The 15746-nt window shown below is 35.7% G+C and overlaps 1 protein-coding gene across 1 annotated transcript in view; it reads left to right on the top strand.

Annotated features, from left to right (window-relative positions):
- The window catches only part of LOC134669325 (hemicentin-2-like), a 199854-nt gene that overhangs the window by 155113 nt on the left and 28995 nt on the right, over positions 1-15746 (top strand). The gene's annotated exons all lie outside the window — the stretch shown is intronic.

Raw genomic sequence — 15746 nt, 5'->3', positions numbered from 1 at the left:
AGCGTATATGAATGATAATTTTATACAATACTGTCATGTTGCTTTTTCATTATGTGAGTGAATCCCCAGCACTGAACCGAGAACGTTTTAAAATGGCATTTCCCGCACGAGCTGAGGGCGCGCGTGGTCGCAATGGCCTGTAATGCACACTGCAGTGCACATGCTTACTGGATAATATTGACTTTGCACAAACATGCCGCGGACTGTACAGTCATCATCAATAGTAATGAATCAGATTACGCGTCAAAAGTATTCACAATTTAACAAAAACCTTATAATTTCCTGGCTGTATTCTTTTACACTGCTCCCCTTAGGGGATGAATTCTCTGAGAAAAAAATATCCCATATCCTTTTCAAGGTGGCCCATTAGAACTTTCATTTAGATGCCCGTGCATCTCGCTCGCGCCAATACATCAAAACGCCATCACACTGATATCAAAAGTTTGGATTGGCCTCCAGGAATTGTACCTAATTTTATCGAAATCCTTTCAGTCGTTATGGTGTGATTAAACTTTGTTCAAACATCCACACATTTTTCTCTGAGAGTCGATAAAGGAAACATAATGCCTAATGCCCACCATACAACTAATGAGTTTCCGATATCGTGTAACTGTAACATTCATTTAGTAAGTATTTACCTACTCGTACTCACGGGGTAAATTGATATTATTGAGCCATCGTTATACAGCACTAAGGTGTATTAATGAATTGATCTTACTGTAGACTATTAATGGAATAATGTTATAATGTTCGTCATAAACGGAATAGAAAATATAAATACGAGTAATTATATAAAGATTAAGTACATACAAGTTAGTTATTCGTTCATAAATATTTAGAAGAAGGTTCGTGCAGTGAAGTGTTATTTTTGTTAATACATTAAGTAGTATAAGTTGATGTTGTATGCAAGACCGCACAATGCCTCTGCCTGCCTCTGCAGCAATGCTGCAGGAAATTTGATATTTGATTCTTGTACTGTACCTGCTTACCTCAGTAATCAGCAATGTGAGTTCTGGCACTTGAAACTTGTATAATAAATTCCCGTAACCGCTATAAAGTAGTGCCATGGAGATAAAGGATGGGTAATCTCTGGTAGTTAGTAGATGTGAGACGTGACGTGGCTCGTTTTCAATCCTATCGAGCGTGCCAAGCGTGCAGAGGCAGACTGTAGTATATCGTCGTTTATACGCCATCGTAATACCTATCGTGAACCTTACAGTAAAGAGATAAAGTCTATTATGAGACAGTTTAGTGTGTCACTGTTTATACTTACTAGTAGATCCGCTAGGGCGTACCAAGCGTGCTACGTAGATATTGTTGGTTAACTGGAGTCCTTTCAGTTCTCTACTTTAAGACTCGACTCAGTTTCTCTGACTCTTATAATAAAGTCGAAGCTCCGATCCGTTTTAGCTTGTTAGAGATAACGAGATTAACCGAGTCTTTTGTAGAGACACCTTGCCAGATAACTCTGAATTTTTTTACAAAATTTAATAATTATTAAAATGTAATTATCAATATGAAAAATGTATGTGTAAGATGCACAAAATTACAATAACGCCTTAATTTTCCTTACTATTGTTTTGATAAAATCTGTACGATGAATCTTTTTGATTTGCATTTAAAAAGAGTCAATAAAGGACTTGACTCCGGACATAAAAAACTCAAGTTCAGAAAAGTCAAGTTCTTCAAATTAAGACTCAAAAAACTCGAGTTTCAAAACTAAATGCAGAGTACCTATAAGTGAACCCAATTTCTTGCATATTATCTATTAGCGATATCTTGCATAATTCTATTAGTAATTTTGAGTCCATCGGCGCGGCGGCTAATCAACGCTCCCCATCGGGATACAAGTTGGAATGAAGCGCGGTTTATCTAACTCTCTTTGCGTCGGGGAAAAGCCTTGATAGTTGGTCAGTTGGTGTGAATAATGTTTAAATGTACATGGCCTTCGGAAAGTAGGTTCTATGGAAAATCGTACAAGGTCACTAGTAAATCAGAGTAAAATCAAGGTATTTCATGTTTAAGTAGATGAGTGCTTTTAGAGACATGGACACGTTTATCATCAGGGAGCCCCCTAGTCAAGATGACAAACGTCAAATGTAACGGGATGACAGATACTACGAAAAGTCACGTTAAGTTCCCCACATTATTTTAAGTTTCGATTGGCGTTTTCTATTTACGATTGACTTCTTGGCTAGGCTCCCAGAGAGGAAATGTTATTGCAGGTTGTAGTGAAGTAGTTGTACGAGGAACTCTTTACATGTTTTACACCATTTCTATTGTATTGTTTATTCTAAAGCTTGCCAATGCCAAGTAGCACTGTGTGGCAGCTTACTCGTACTGTTAAATATGTGCCTACTTATGTACATGTTGTACATAATAAAATTAGAAGCGGCTGTTTTCCGACATTTTGTCCGTCGCAATGCAAATTGTTGGGTCCCCTGCCGACCGCAGCCGCGCTCGCGGCGACGAGACCGAGAAGCGATGTTACTTTATTCACTTTGTTAACACTGGATCTAAAACGTCTTTTTAATAACACATAAACTGTAATAACTAATAAAGCAAACTTAATAGTGAGCTCTTTAAACAAATTTCTAAGACTATTTGAATGTAAAATAAAAATAAAGCCTAACATTTACTAATTGTACTACTCGTAAAACTTTTTCAAGACTCCATTGAAGGAACTTTTCTACAATATCTGTATTTTATATCGAAAGAAAACATATAACTGAGTAACTTCAGAGACTTTAAATCCATCTTTGTATTTAAACTAAAATGTGACTTTGTATTATAGATTTATTAAAACGAGTCTTTCAAGTTTAGGTTAGGTTAGGCAAGTTTTGAAATAAAAACGTAAGGACACTCACGTTTTAAGTGTCATTCGTCTGGGTTCTACGGAAGTTTTTTTTTATTTAAAATTAGCATTATAGCAGCTCACCAATATGCGGCTTTCTAAAATATCTAAAACAAAAGATTTATATAAATACCAACAAATCCAATGACACGGATTGCGGGTTATCCACCGCGGACTCCCAGCCTAGGCGAGTGCGCACGACAACCGCGGCCGAATGCAAAACGTGCCCGCGATGCTAATGCCCGCGCCGCGTCGCCACCGCACCAGCTTTATTTCAATTCCGCCTTCGTAGTAATAACGAGTGAAACGTCTGCTCCTTCTCATGTGATGCTCTCTTGTTTCAGGTACGTACGCGGCAAGTGCCGCAACCAATAACAGACTTAGAACAATACTAGACACATCATCACCATTTATAGGTACACGTCTCCCACTGTCGGACACAGATCTCTCCCAAAGGTTTCCAGATGTATCTAGTACGTATATCCATAGCGCTAGCTGAGTGCATGACCTTTTTCGCACTTTGAAGTGAACTGACTAAATATTATTAATTAATACTGATTATAATATTATGTATGAACATGAATATTACTTAAACCTATATCTAAAAATGAATTGAAATCTATTGCTTATTTAGAGTATAAGATTACCAATTAGAGCATTGTTACGATGTTCAAGGGAAAGCGTCGAAATACTGGCAAGTTAAGTAGATCTGTGACCTACCTGGCTGTGTCCCAAGTTGGTAACATCCAAGCGTGCTACAGTACTTATCGCTTAACTTTTCCACATAGCTAAAGATAATTAAATTAAGGTACTTAATGGACGTAGGACCGTAGGTATCTCGCTGCTTTAAAATCGTACCCTTCAATAAAAGGATCAAAAACTGTAAAATAAGTAGACGTTGTTTTAAATAAGCAGATTTGTTAATGACCATAATATAAGAGCATGGGTCTTGTCGGTGGAGTATGTGCCAGTTTCGCGGTCCTCGGCCAGGTTCTTTAGGTCTCTGTAAGGCACGACATTTGCTTTTGCTTCTAGTTATTGTGTATAACTTGCTCGTGGTTTTCCTATTCCTCTCCTAGCTTCGATCTTGCCTTCTAATATAGTTTTAAAAAAGTATCGTGTATTTGTTAACCAATACAAGCAAAATCAAAACACGCCCGCAACATGCCAACAATAATTGTCATATTAACAGTCAAAATTCGCTCACAAAGACTCAACTCAAATGTAAAGCCTGATGAAGTGAATAAACAAAGCAAGCCGCTTCCGCGAGCCGTGTGTTTAATTGTCGCCGCGAGACTGGCATCCCCCTTCCTACTTACACCCCAGACAACCCCCCTTGCCCCCCCCCCCTTGAACTGCGAGTCCATTCACACCTGTCACCACGCTCCAATTAGCCCACCATCGAGTGATTCCCACAAAGGGCTCGGTTCTCACGCGGACGAGCCTCGATAGAAAAGTTGGATGCGCTTTGTGTGACTCTTACTATACATAAAGTTTACAAACTATTCAATAGGTTGATCACAGAGGTGGATTGAAAGGGGTTGCCAGGTGTCTGGAATTTTTACCTAAATTCATACAGCTTCAAATATATCGGAAAATGGCTGAATTGTGCCAACTATCGCCTTCAAGAGGCGTTTTATCACGCAGCTTTTGACAAATAGAGCAAAGTAGGAAGAGTGTTACAGTACACCTGAGTGGCGTTCGGCACAGTTCCGCCGAGGCCTCACAGGGTGCGCTGTCCAAACAAATGCAATCGAGGACAATTGAAGTTATACTGTCAATCAATCTTGAGAAGAGCACGATGAGAACTAACGAGAGAAGATGACGTCTGTGGCGGTTCCTGGGTCCAATCCACTGGTTTGCTTAGGAATCTTAGGATAAGAAACGTAACGTGTGTTGTGTTGTTACAATGAGGCTTGTCCAGTAAAAACTGTGAGTTGAACATCGTATTTCATTAAAGGGCGTCATCCACGATTGATCTTCAATAAAAAAAGGTGGTCTACATCTAACAATAAATTTTGTGATATTTTATAATACATTTTAACAAAACCTGCCTAAAGATATACGTTTAATAAGAAAAGTCTCCTACCTACAAAAGTTTTGCCGTGACGACAATACATCCAGGCCTTAGTGACCTATTTAAAAACCTACACGTATGTTTAAGCGTACTGATATGCGGATGCGTGCGGCCTCAACGGAAGCATTTACCCTCGCCCGTGTTCCATCGCTGACGTATCGCCAACAATCGCTTCTTTTGCATTTGCACTTCCTGCACGTAACACCAATTTAACTGGCCGTGAGCCTTACGCCTTTGGAATAAAGTTCAAATAAGCCTGTTGTGTGGACGATGTTACAGTTCCACGACATAAACCAGCCATTTTAAGTCTGAGCTCCAACCATGCATAGTTCTTACCAATATCGGGATCAATTGATAAATGAACACGCTTGCAGTCGAGGCAGTGGTTTGTGAAGGTTAAACAAAGTGCAGAGTCGGTTCGTTTTCTGTTGTCAGTTGACTGGACAAATACTTCCGAGCAATCGCCGTTTCATCATTTCGTGCATTTCTTCACCACACTGTTAAAAATATTCAGGGAATTTTACATAATTTTAGGGCAACTTTCGTTGCCCTAACTTTTCTGTATTTTTACATAATTATGTAATTTTACAAGGCGTAGGTAATTTTACATATCGACCTGATTTCATTATTATGTAATTTTACATTTATGTAATTTTACATAATCAAACAAATTGACGGTTATGTAAAATTATATTTATGTAATTTTACATAATCATGCTGTCAGATATGTAAAAATCTCACTTATGTAATTTTACATAATCTGTAAAATTTCATGTATGTAATTTTACATATACGTAAAATTTCACTTACGTACTTTTACATTTTTTTCGGTAATATTACAGAGTAATTATGTGTTTTGTTACAAATTTCGTATGTATAAATACATAAAGTTTGTGTATTAGTAATGATTTTTATGTATGATTACATTTTATTCAGTAATATTACCGAATTATTATGTATTTTGTTACAGATTTCGTCTGTAAAATTACACCAACTTCATGTATTATTAATGTTTTTTTGAGTATTTTTACTTTTTATTCGGTAACATTACACAATTATTATGTGTTTTGATACAGATTTCGTATGTAAAAATACATTAGGTTTTTGTATTATTAATGATATTTTATGTATATTTACATTGTATTTGGTAATATCACAGAATTAATATGTGTTTTATTACAGATTTCGTATGTGAATTTACACAAAGTACATGTATTATTAATGATTTTTTTAAGTATTTTTCCTTTTTATTCGGGAATATTACCGAATTATTATGTATTTTGTTACAGATTTCGTCTGTAAAATTACACAAACTTTATGTATTGTTAATGTTTTTTTAAGTATATTTACTTTTTATTCAGTAATATTACCGAATTATTATGTATTTTGTTACAGATTTCGTCTGTAAAATTACACCAACTTCATGTATTATTAATGTTTTTTGAGTATTTTTACTTTTTATTCGGTAACATTACACAATTATTATGTGTTTTGATACAGATTTCGTATGTAAAAATACATTAGGTTTTTGTATTATTAATGATATTTTATGTATATTTACATTGTATTTGGTAATATCACAGAATTAATATGTGTTTTATTACAGATTTCGTATGTGAATTTACACAAAGTACATGTATTATTAATGATTTTTTTAAGTATTTTTCCTTTTTATTCGGGAATATTACCAAATTATTATGTATTTTGTTACAGATTTCGTCTGTAAAATTACACAAACTTTATGTATTGTTAATGTTTTTTTAAGTATATTTACTTTTTATTCAGTAATATTACAGAATTATTATGTGTTTTATTACAGTTTGCGTATGTGAATTAACCACAAACTTTATGTATTTTTAATGATTTTTGAGTATTTTTCCATTTTATTCGGTAATATTAATGATACAATTTATGTATTTTTACATAAGAAAACTGTGATTTTAAATATGGGCAAGGTAAAATTACTTGTTGTTTGTGTATTATTACCTGTAAAATTAGGTAATATTTCATGTTATTAGGGGATATTTTTCTGTAAAATTCAATACAAATTCTGTACATTTACGGTAATTCTCCGGATTTAGTTATTAATTAGTTAGTTTTTTTTTATGTAATTAATTAATGCAGCCTGTCTGCAGACTGCATTTATTAAAATACATAAGAAAACAAATACCAACTTGCCAATAGCAAAATCCTGAGAATTATCGATAGCATGTGAATGTACAAAATTTGTATAGAATTCTTTAGGAAATATCGCCTAATAACATGTAAAACGAACTAATTTTATCAGTTATCAGTTAATTTTATCATAATATACAAACAACAAGCAATTTACAGTTTGGAGGTTATTTAATAAAAAACAAAATTACAAAGAAATAAATTTATTGAAGTTCTTGCACTAAAATGATAGAGCACACGTCTACATGCATATCTACATGCATAAACACACATACCACGCAGAATTTTATTAGTTTTATAGCAACATTGCGAGTTAAACACTTATCTAACTTAGATTAACTTAACACTAATTTGTAAACTACTTGAAATCAAACAATCAAAGCATTTTCGCACGTACTATAGCCGGAGAGCTAGCCACGGAAAAAGGTATGCAATTTATAGAGCAACGAAATCCCTATAGTTAGTGTGCCATACCATCATTATTAATTAATCCGGGCGCCTGGCAGCTTTTCAGCGGTGGGTGCGGGAGTGGATGGGAAACAAAGGGGTTGTAAAATCAATTGAAGGTGTGCAATTTATAGAGCTCTGTGTTTGGTGTGATAGGTATAATAGCTAATTATGTATTTAATTCAAATATAACAAAGCAAGGCGTTTTATTCGGGGGAAAAGTAGTGCCAGGTGCCAAGTGCCAGGCCAAATTGCACCTGACTCACAATTGCTTTACGCATAGTGTCTTGAGTCTTCTACTTTTTCCTAACACTTACCTAGGCGTAATTGAACAGTGTAGTACTATTATTTATTCTGTGACAGAGTACAAAAAGTAGAAGACATACGACACTATGCGTAAAGCAATTGTGAGTTAGATGCAAATTGCTCGTGCTCTTCGACAGGCGCACAAAGGATTGTGTACTTTCATCATCTGGCACTACTTTTCCTCCAAATAAAACGCCTGGCATTGTTATATTTGAATTAAATACATAATTAGCTATTATATCACACCAAACACAGAGCTCTATAAATTGCACACCTTCAATTGATTTTACAACCCCTTTGTTTCCCATCCACTCCCGCACCCACAGCTAAACAGCTGCCCGGATTAATTAATAATGATAGTATGGCACACTAACTATAGGGATTTCGTTGCTCTATAAATTTCATACCTTTTTCCGTGGCTAGCTCTCCGGCTAAGTACGTGCGAAAAAGCTTTGATTGTTTGATTTCAAGTAGTTTACTTTAAGGGGATCGTCAATAGTCTATGCTTAATCGAATTTAAACTTTCGTGAGACATAATATATTATAAAATATTTATATCACAACGGTTATACACTTACGTGAATTATTTGTCGCTATACTGGCGACATGTTTCGGGCCCTTCGGGGGTCCCTCATCGACTCGAGTGTTCGCAGTGCGCAGTGCACGGAGTGCAGCCGCCGCCAGTAGCGACAAATAATTCACGTGAGTGTATATAACAGTTGTGATAATAATTGTACCCCTCTGAGTGATATACCTATAGCTTTTACAGTGTATCACACATGTACAGATAGGCAGACTGTTTTTCAACAGTCTAAAGTATTTAGGAGCCCGTTCGCTAACACCTTATAATAGGTTATAATACATATAACATTTGATTATCTGTATGCGGCGCTTATGTTGCAAAGCCCGACTTTATACTGGTAACTCAAGAAAAAAAAAAGTGAATGGATCAACCCCGCTTCTCGGAGCGATCACGTGCCACCTTTAGGCAGTAAGGGCGGCGATTGCCCATACCCCATGGTCTAGGAAATTGGCCATCTTAAAAGCAGAGACTAGTAAAATAAAGACTGCCAATGGGCCGTATGAATAAAGAAAAGTATAAGCATTCACTTCTATACGTATTAAATGCGTCAAATTTGACAAAAAGATACATGGTCAAATGCTAATACTTTAAAAGTTTAAAGCTAAGCAAAACGATTTACTCCGGGCCTTTTGCTCATTTCAATCATATGAATAAAGTACTCGAATGACAGCCAAAGCATTCGCTTCAAACGCAGTAATTCACTTCAGAGTAGAAGGTAAAGGATATCCATAGATGAATAAAGTATAAATGCTTAGCTTATACCTTCTTTTGAAGTGACTTCTTATACCTATAATCACAAGGATTTACTTTTTTTCATACGGCCCCATGTCTATACATTGTCGCGTTTCCATTAAAATAATGAACCTGCTGTAGCTAGTTTCACTATAGAGAGGTATCTGGGTGCGGAGCCTACGAACAATCGTTAACGCTCCGTAGCGAACGAAACGCAACCGTCAATGTTGCACTAGTGCTAGAGAAAGATGACTACGATACGCTACGGAGCGTTAACCATTGGCACATTGGCTACGCGCTCTGTACTGCTTAACACAATATAATATAATAATATGCACTCAATGAATTTCCTACAGACGGTGCCAATGTGTTAAGCAGACGTCTAGTTATAAGTGTCAAACGAAATTAATGGTACAGAGACCTCTCTATAATAATTGTACCCCTACCTACCTATAATAATTGTATCTACCGCAGGCTCATTATTTTAAAGGAATGCGACACTGTATATAACTAGATATTGAAGGCAGTCTTTATATTTACTAGTCTCTAAAAGCCAATGTGGGAAAAAATTGGTGGCGGACCCGCATATCAGCTTAAATGGTCTATAAGTTTTACAAACCTGGTGTGTGAGCTGTGTCACCTGCGGGCAACACGAGCCCTGCAGAATAATGTACTTCAACAATGTAACCATCCTGGTTATTACAGTAACATATAAAATGATATAATTAAAAGCTAACAGCAATCCAGTACATAAATTATATCTTATGTACATTAGTCTTATAAAAGTTTCGGTTAATAAGGCCTATGTGAATCACGCAATAAAACCTATACCATTTCAAGTAACGAATTGTCTGAAAATGTTTGTTACTGACATTAATAAAATTATAGTTCGTTTTTTTTTAGCATTAGAAAGAACTTGCAAGAAGGTAAGCGATCTTGACATGTCTTTTAATTGAAAAACGCTTTTTAAAAATCATAAACTATTACTTATGAAAGCAGAAGAATATGAATGATCGTATTAGATTCATAATTGTTACATATTTGCCGTGACTTATTTTTAAAACGTGTTTTTCAATTAAAAGACGCATCAAGATTGTTTACCTTTTTTCTAATGCTAAAAAAACGAACTATAGAGATGCAACGGATAGTTGTTTGGCCGGATACCGGATAATGGATGTTCGGCCTGATCATCGGCCGAATATTCAGTATCTCCTCTAACAATACCTATACTGGCCACTCGTCAAGAATATGTGTTAAGTACGGCAGGACGTGTCGAGTTCTGAGTATATATATGTCGCAGTAAGATAGATATGGCCGTTATATAGTTATAACTCTAGGGATATAATTATATGACGTAACATAGTTATATGAAAGCGATTCATTACTATCTTAATAGGTATATAACTATAATACGGCTTTAGTTTAGTGATATAGTTATATTACTGGATTAAGTTAGTGAAATAATTGTAAGTAGAAGTGCAGCGGTGCGGCGGAGGTATAGTTATATCCCTAGGGATATAGTTATATGCCGTATAGTACGTAACTACGTATTATAATCATATTCCTAGTAAGATAGTAATTGTAGGTATTAGGAGTACGGCAGTGCGGCGGAGGTTTAGTTATATCCCTAGGGATATAGTTATATGCCGTATTATAATCATATTCCTAGTAAGATAACTATTATATATATTTTCATGCTGCTATTTTTAAGGGTTTATGAGGCATTGCGATCGATTCACGAAAGCTGGCGCGAGATTTGACAGAATTTCAATGAAAATAGCTGTCACTCAGTAGAAATCTCGCGCCAGCTTTCGTGAATCGACCTGTACTTTTACGTAATATTGCAAAAAAGTATTATACGACATATAACTATATCCCTAGGGATATAACTATACCTCCGCCGCACCGCTGCACTCCTACCTACAATTATTTCACTGAACTCAATCCAGTAATATAACTATATCACTAAACTTAATCCAGTAATATAACTATATCACTAAACTAAAGCCGTATTATAGTTATATACCTATTAAGATAGTAATGAATCGCTTTCATATAACTATGTTACGTCATATAATTATATCCCTAGAGTTATAACTATATAACGGCCTTATCTATCTTACTGCGACATATATATATACAATTCAACTATATAGTGATTTATCTCTCTCCTTTTGATTCGGTCAAATTGTGTTTTTTGAAAAACACATTATATCCAGCTGAAAATGAATGTAGTGTGATACCATTGGGTATGGTGCTTTACGCACACTAGTGTCCCTACTTTCATTGACACTTTTTTCCTATATTGTATACTTTCCCCAAAAAATAAAAATATGTCAACCGGGACACATTTTATTCTAAAAGGGGGAGTTGCATCAGGGGGAGGGGCCTGGAAAAAAGTGTCAATGAAAGAAATAACCCTTATTAAATTCTCAACAAAAAAGGTATTTTATTCATTTTGTTGATATGGTGCACCATATTCATGTTATAGCTAGATGAACTTCGATAAAATTTTACCGTTCAACAAGCTGGTTTTCTCCATACGATTTCTGACCGTCTAGCATGAGTTGCGTTCTCGCGTGCGAGTCCATACTTAAAATCGCGCACGAGAACACAACTCATGCTAGACCGCCTGTCATTGCAGTACTATCACGTATTATTATGTTACATATATTCAACTTCAACAAGTTAATACATGAATATGGTAAGTCTTACCAAACAGTTGCATGTAACTTTTTTTGTACAAATTTGATTAAGGATTATTTCTTACCTTGACACTTTTTTCCAGACTCTAATACTTCCCTCAAAAAATTAAAAAAAAAACCATCAACCGGGACATATTTCATGCTAAAAAGGGGGGTTGTGTCAGGGGTAGGGGAGGGGACGCTAGTGTGCGTAAAGCACCATACCCAATGCTATCATACTACGTTCATTTAACGCTGGCTGTAATTGTTTTTCTTCCCCATACATTAGAACATAACGGGTTATACCCGCTAGTTACCACCAAATTCTTACAGTGGTAACTATGTACTGGGAATTTTTTTCCCAGTAGTTACCACCAAAATTTTGTTAGAGTTAAATACTAATAAAAGTACAGTATAAAATACAGGTTGTTTTTTTTATAGTCACCTGCATTAATTTACGGGGATGTAAGTCATACTGAACAACTTTTACTATGGAACCAAAGGCGAAAAAAAATTGACTCTCCCATACAAATATCAACATCAATTTTTAAGTAAATTTATGTTTTAATCAATTATTATAAATTGATTAGTGTTTCACCAAACCGAGTTGGTGGTAACTATATACGGAGAAATATTTTTCCCAGTAGTTACCAGTGGTAAAAGGTGGGGGAAAAATTCTCAGTAGTTACCACTGGTAAGAACTTGGTGGTACCTAGTGGGAATAACCCAACATAACTTGACGGAATCATTTATGGAAGAACAATTTAAACATTCCACTCACTTGCTCGCGCACTTATTTCGAACCTAGAAATGAGTCCGCGCGAAAGTTCACTACAAAACAGGTCGAAAACTGCACAAATGCGCACCTGAAAAACAGAAATGTAGGTGTATTTCCGCCGGCCGCAGACCGAATATTCGGCCGATCGTCAGGCCGTACATCCAGTATTCGGGATCGGGCCAAACAACTATCCGTTACATCAATAGTTCATTACGTACAAAGCCCTAATAAAATATTGAAGAGAGGTAGTATTACGTGACAAGTGACGATACCTTATCTTATAGGATCAAGAAAGAATTCAAATCATCGAAATAATGAGTACGGGCTGCAAGGAATGGCCCAGTGATGCTTGAAGCAACGATTTTTTAGACGAAGATATGCCTTACAATATATTTATAATTATGAGTCATATATATGTTTATAATTATGAGTCTTTTAAGTAGCACGTAAAATATATAGTGCCTAATAAATTATTATTGATGGGTATGTACTACTCGACACGAAAATAAATTAGGAAAAATATGTTCTTTAAAAAAGAGTGTACAGATGTGTGTACTATATCAACTATGAAGTCATTTTTCAAAAATATATACAGGGTGATTTCAGGGTCGTGATCCAGAACCACTTTTTGTGACTCTGTAAATGATCCACATTATCGTATGGTAGTATTTGATTAAAAGATAATTACTTTAATTATTCTTATTTTTCAAGTAAAATTATTGTTATACTAAGTAATTATGGTCACCCTATGACTTTTGACATACGCTGTATGGAAAGCGACAAGATGTCACATTGAGTAGGGTCACCAACTTGTATGCAAAAATGTTTTTTCCTACTTGTCATCTGGAAAATCATCATCATTATTGGTGAAAAACAATAATTAACAACATCAAAAAGCTCATCTTTGGATTCTGTATGATGTCTGGCTCTCTTGCTCCACGACCCCGAAATCACCCTGTATAGGTATATAAACCCCTATAACGGAAACCTATGTGTGTTAATAATAGTGTGGTAGCCTGTTCCTATTATGGTCTAAGATCCCACATATACAGGGTGATCAATCCAAATGGGTCAGTATGGAGAAGTCAGAAACTATGAGAGATAGCGAAATCTGTTCTTAGGAACCATGGCTTCGATTTTAGATTTAATAATAATGGCATTCAATTTTTTTTTTATCTATCATACATAACCGGGATTCGAACATGGTCAATATTCTTGTTGTTTGTTTGTATGGCAACTTTTAAACGATGCGTGATAAGGTGGGAGGTGCTCGACCAAATATCATATAGGGCCCCGAGACAAAACAAACTACATAAAAAAAAATCAAAATGGCCGACATTTTTTTTAATTTTTTCAAGTTGGTACGAGCGCACTGAGATTTGGCATGCGGCGAGCCTAGGGGCCCAAGATTACCATGTCAAAATTTTTGTTTGAAAAAATCCAAAATGGCGGCGGACACGGGCAAAGTCAAATAATCTCCAAGTAGGTTAAGCGAGTCCGAAGGCCTTAGCCCGGAGCCTTAAACACGACCCAACACTTTTCCTATTGAGCGTCGCGTTTTGGGAGTCGGGGTGGAGGCTCCGGGCCTTCGGCTGTCTGCCGGGGTCGGCTTTCAGCCTCCCGGCCTGAAGCTGGCCCTTCGGGCTCGCTTAACCTACTTGGTAATTTGACTTTGCCCGTGTCCGCCGCCATTTTAGATTTATCCAAAATGTTTTTTTTGACATGCTAATTTTGGGCCCCCAGGCTCGCCGCATGGTTCCTAAGAACAGATTTCGCTATCTCTCATAGTTTCTGAATTATACTGACCCATTTGGATTGATCAACCTGTATAAGCACCCCCCACCTATTACGCATCGTTTAAAAGTTGCCATACAAACAAACAACAAGAATATTGACCATGTTCGAATCCCGGATATGTGTGATAGATTAAAAAAAAATTGAATGCCATTATTATTAAATCTAAAATCGAAGCCATGGTTCCTAAGAACAGATTTCGCTATCTCTCATAGTTTCTGACTTATACTGACCCATTTGGATTGATCACCCTGTATAGTCGACCTTCACCAATCTGTCTGACGGATGAAACTATGAAAATATGAAAGAAAATATGTTCCAGAACATAAATAAATAGGGTTACCTAAAGAAATATGGTCAAGGCTAATTTTAATAAAATTTTTGAAAAAAAAAATTTTCGGCAAATTTCACCGATTTGTCTGACGAACGAAATAAGTTTCAATGGAAAGTAAACAGGGTTGCCTGCGAAAATCCGGTCAGAAATAAGGGTTGCCAGGCTTTTAATTAAAATAAGAAGGGAAGACTTTTAGCGATAACTCATAAACGGCTTAACTGATCAAGTTTGTTTTAATTTTATTTGATTTAGTTTTTTAAACACTATTTTCATTTTTTTCATATTATTTGGACAGATGGTTCAAAAGTTAGAAGGAAAAACCGTTTTTTTTTTCTAAACGATTAGTTCGATATAGGGTTACATACATTTTTTTTCTTGTTTTTTCGTTTGATACCAGTGTTGTAAGATGATATTTGATATGAGTTTTAAAATAAATAGGGTTTTCAAAAAAAAACATGAAAATAGTGCTTAAAAAACTCACTACATACCACCAAGTTATTACCAGTGGTAACTACTGGGATTTTTTTTCCACCTTTTACCACTGGTAACTACTGGGAAAAAAAATCCCACTAGTTACCACTAACTCGGCTTGGTGGAATTTTATTCCCAGTAAGTAGTTACCACCTAAATATTGTTAGAATTCAATACTTATAAAAACAGTAAAAATAGTATAGTATAAATGTAGCGTGCTGTAATACATGAAATTAAAAATAGCCTTGACCGTATTTCTTTAGGTAACCCTATTAATTTATGTTCTGGAACATATTTTTTTTCATATTTTCATGCTTTCATCCGTCAGACAGATTGGTAAAGGTCGACCATATGTGGGATCTCCTACTATTAGTTTTTTTGTATCAGCATCTCTGTCATAAAGTTGTGAAAATTTGTCACACAAATCCCGTGCAATCACTCTGCAAGCTGATCTTGGTGTTACTTTTGATTCTTGGAAGAGTTCAGGTTCCGTCACACAGGCGCGTTTTCA

This window comes from Cydia fagiglandana, chromosome 12 (genome assembly GCF_963556715.1).
Source record: "Cydia fagiglandana chromosome 12, ilCydFagi1.1, whole genome shotgun sequence".
Classification (NCBI taxonomy): domain Eukaryota; kingdom Metazoa; phylum Arthropoda; class Insecta; order Lepidoptera; family Tortricidae; genus Cydia; species Cydia fagiglandana.
Note: the sequence above shows the minus strand (reverse complement) of the source record. Positions and strands in the feature narration are given on the sequence as shown.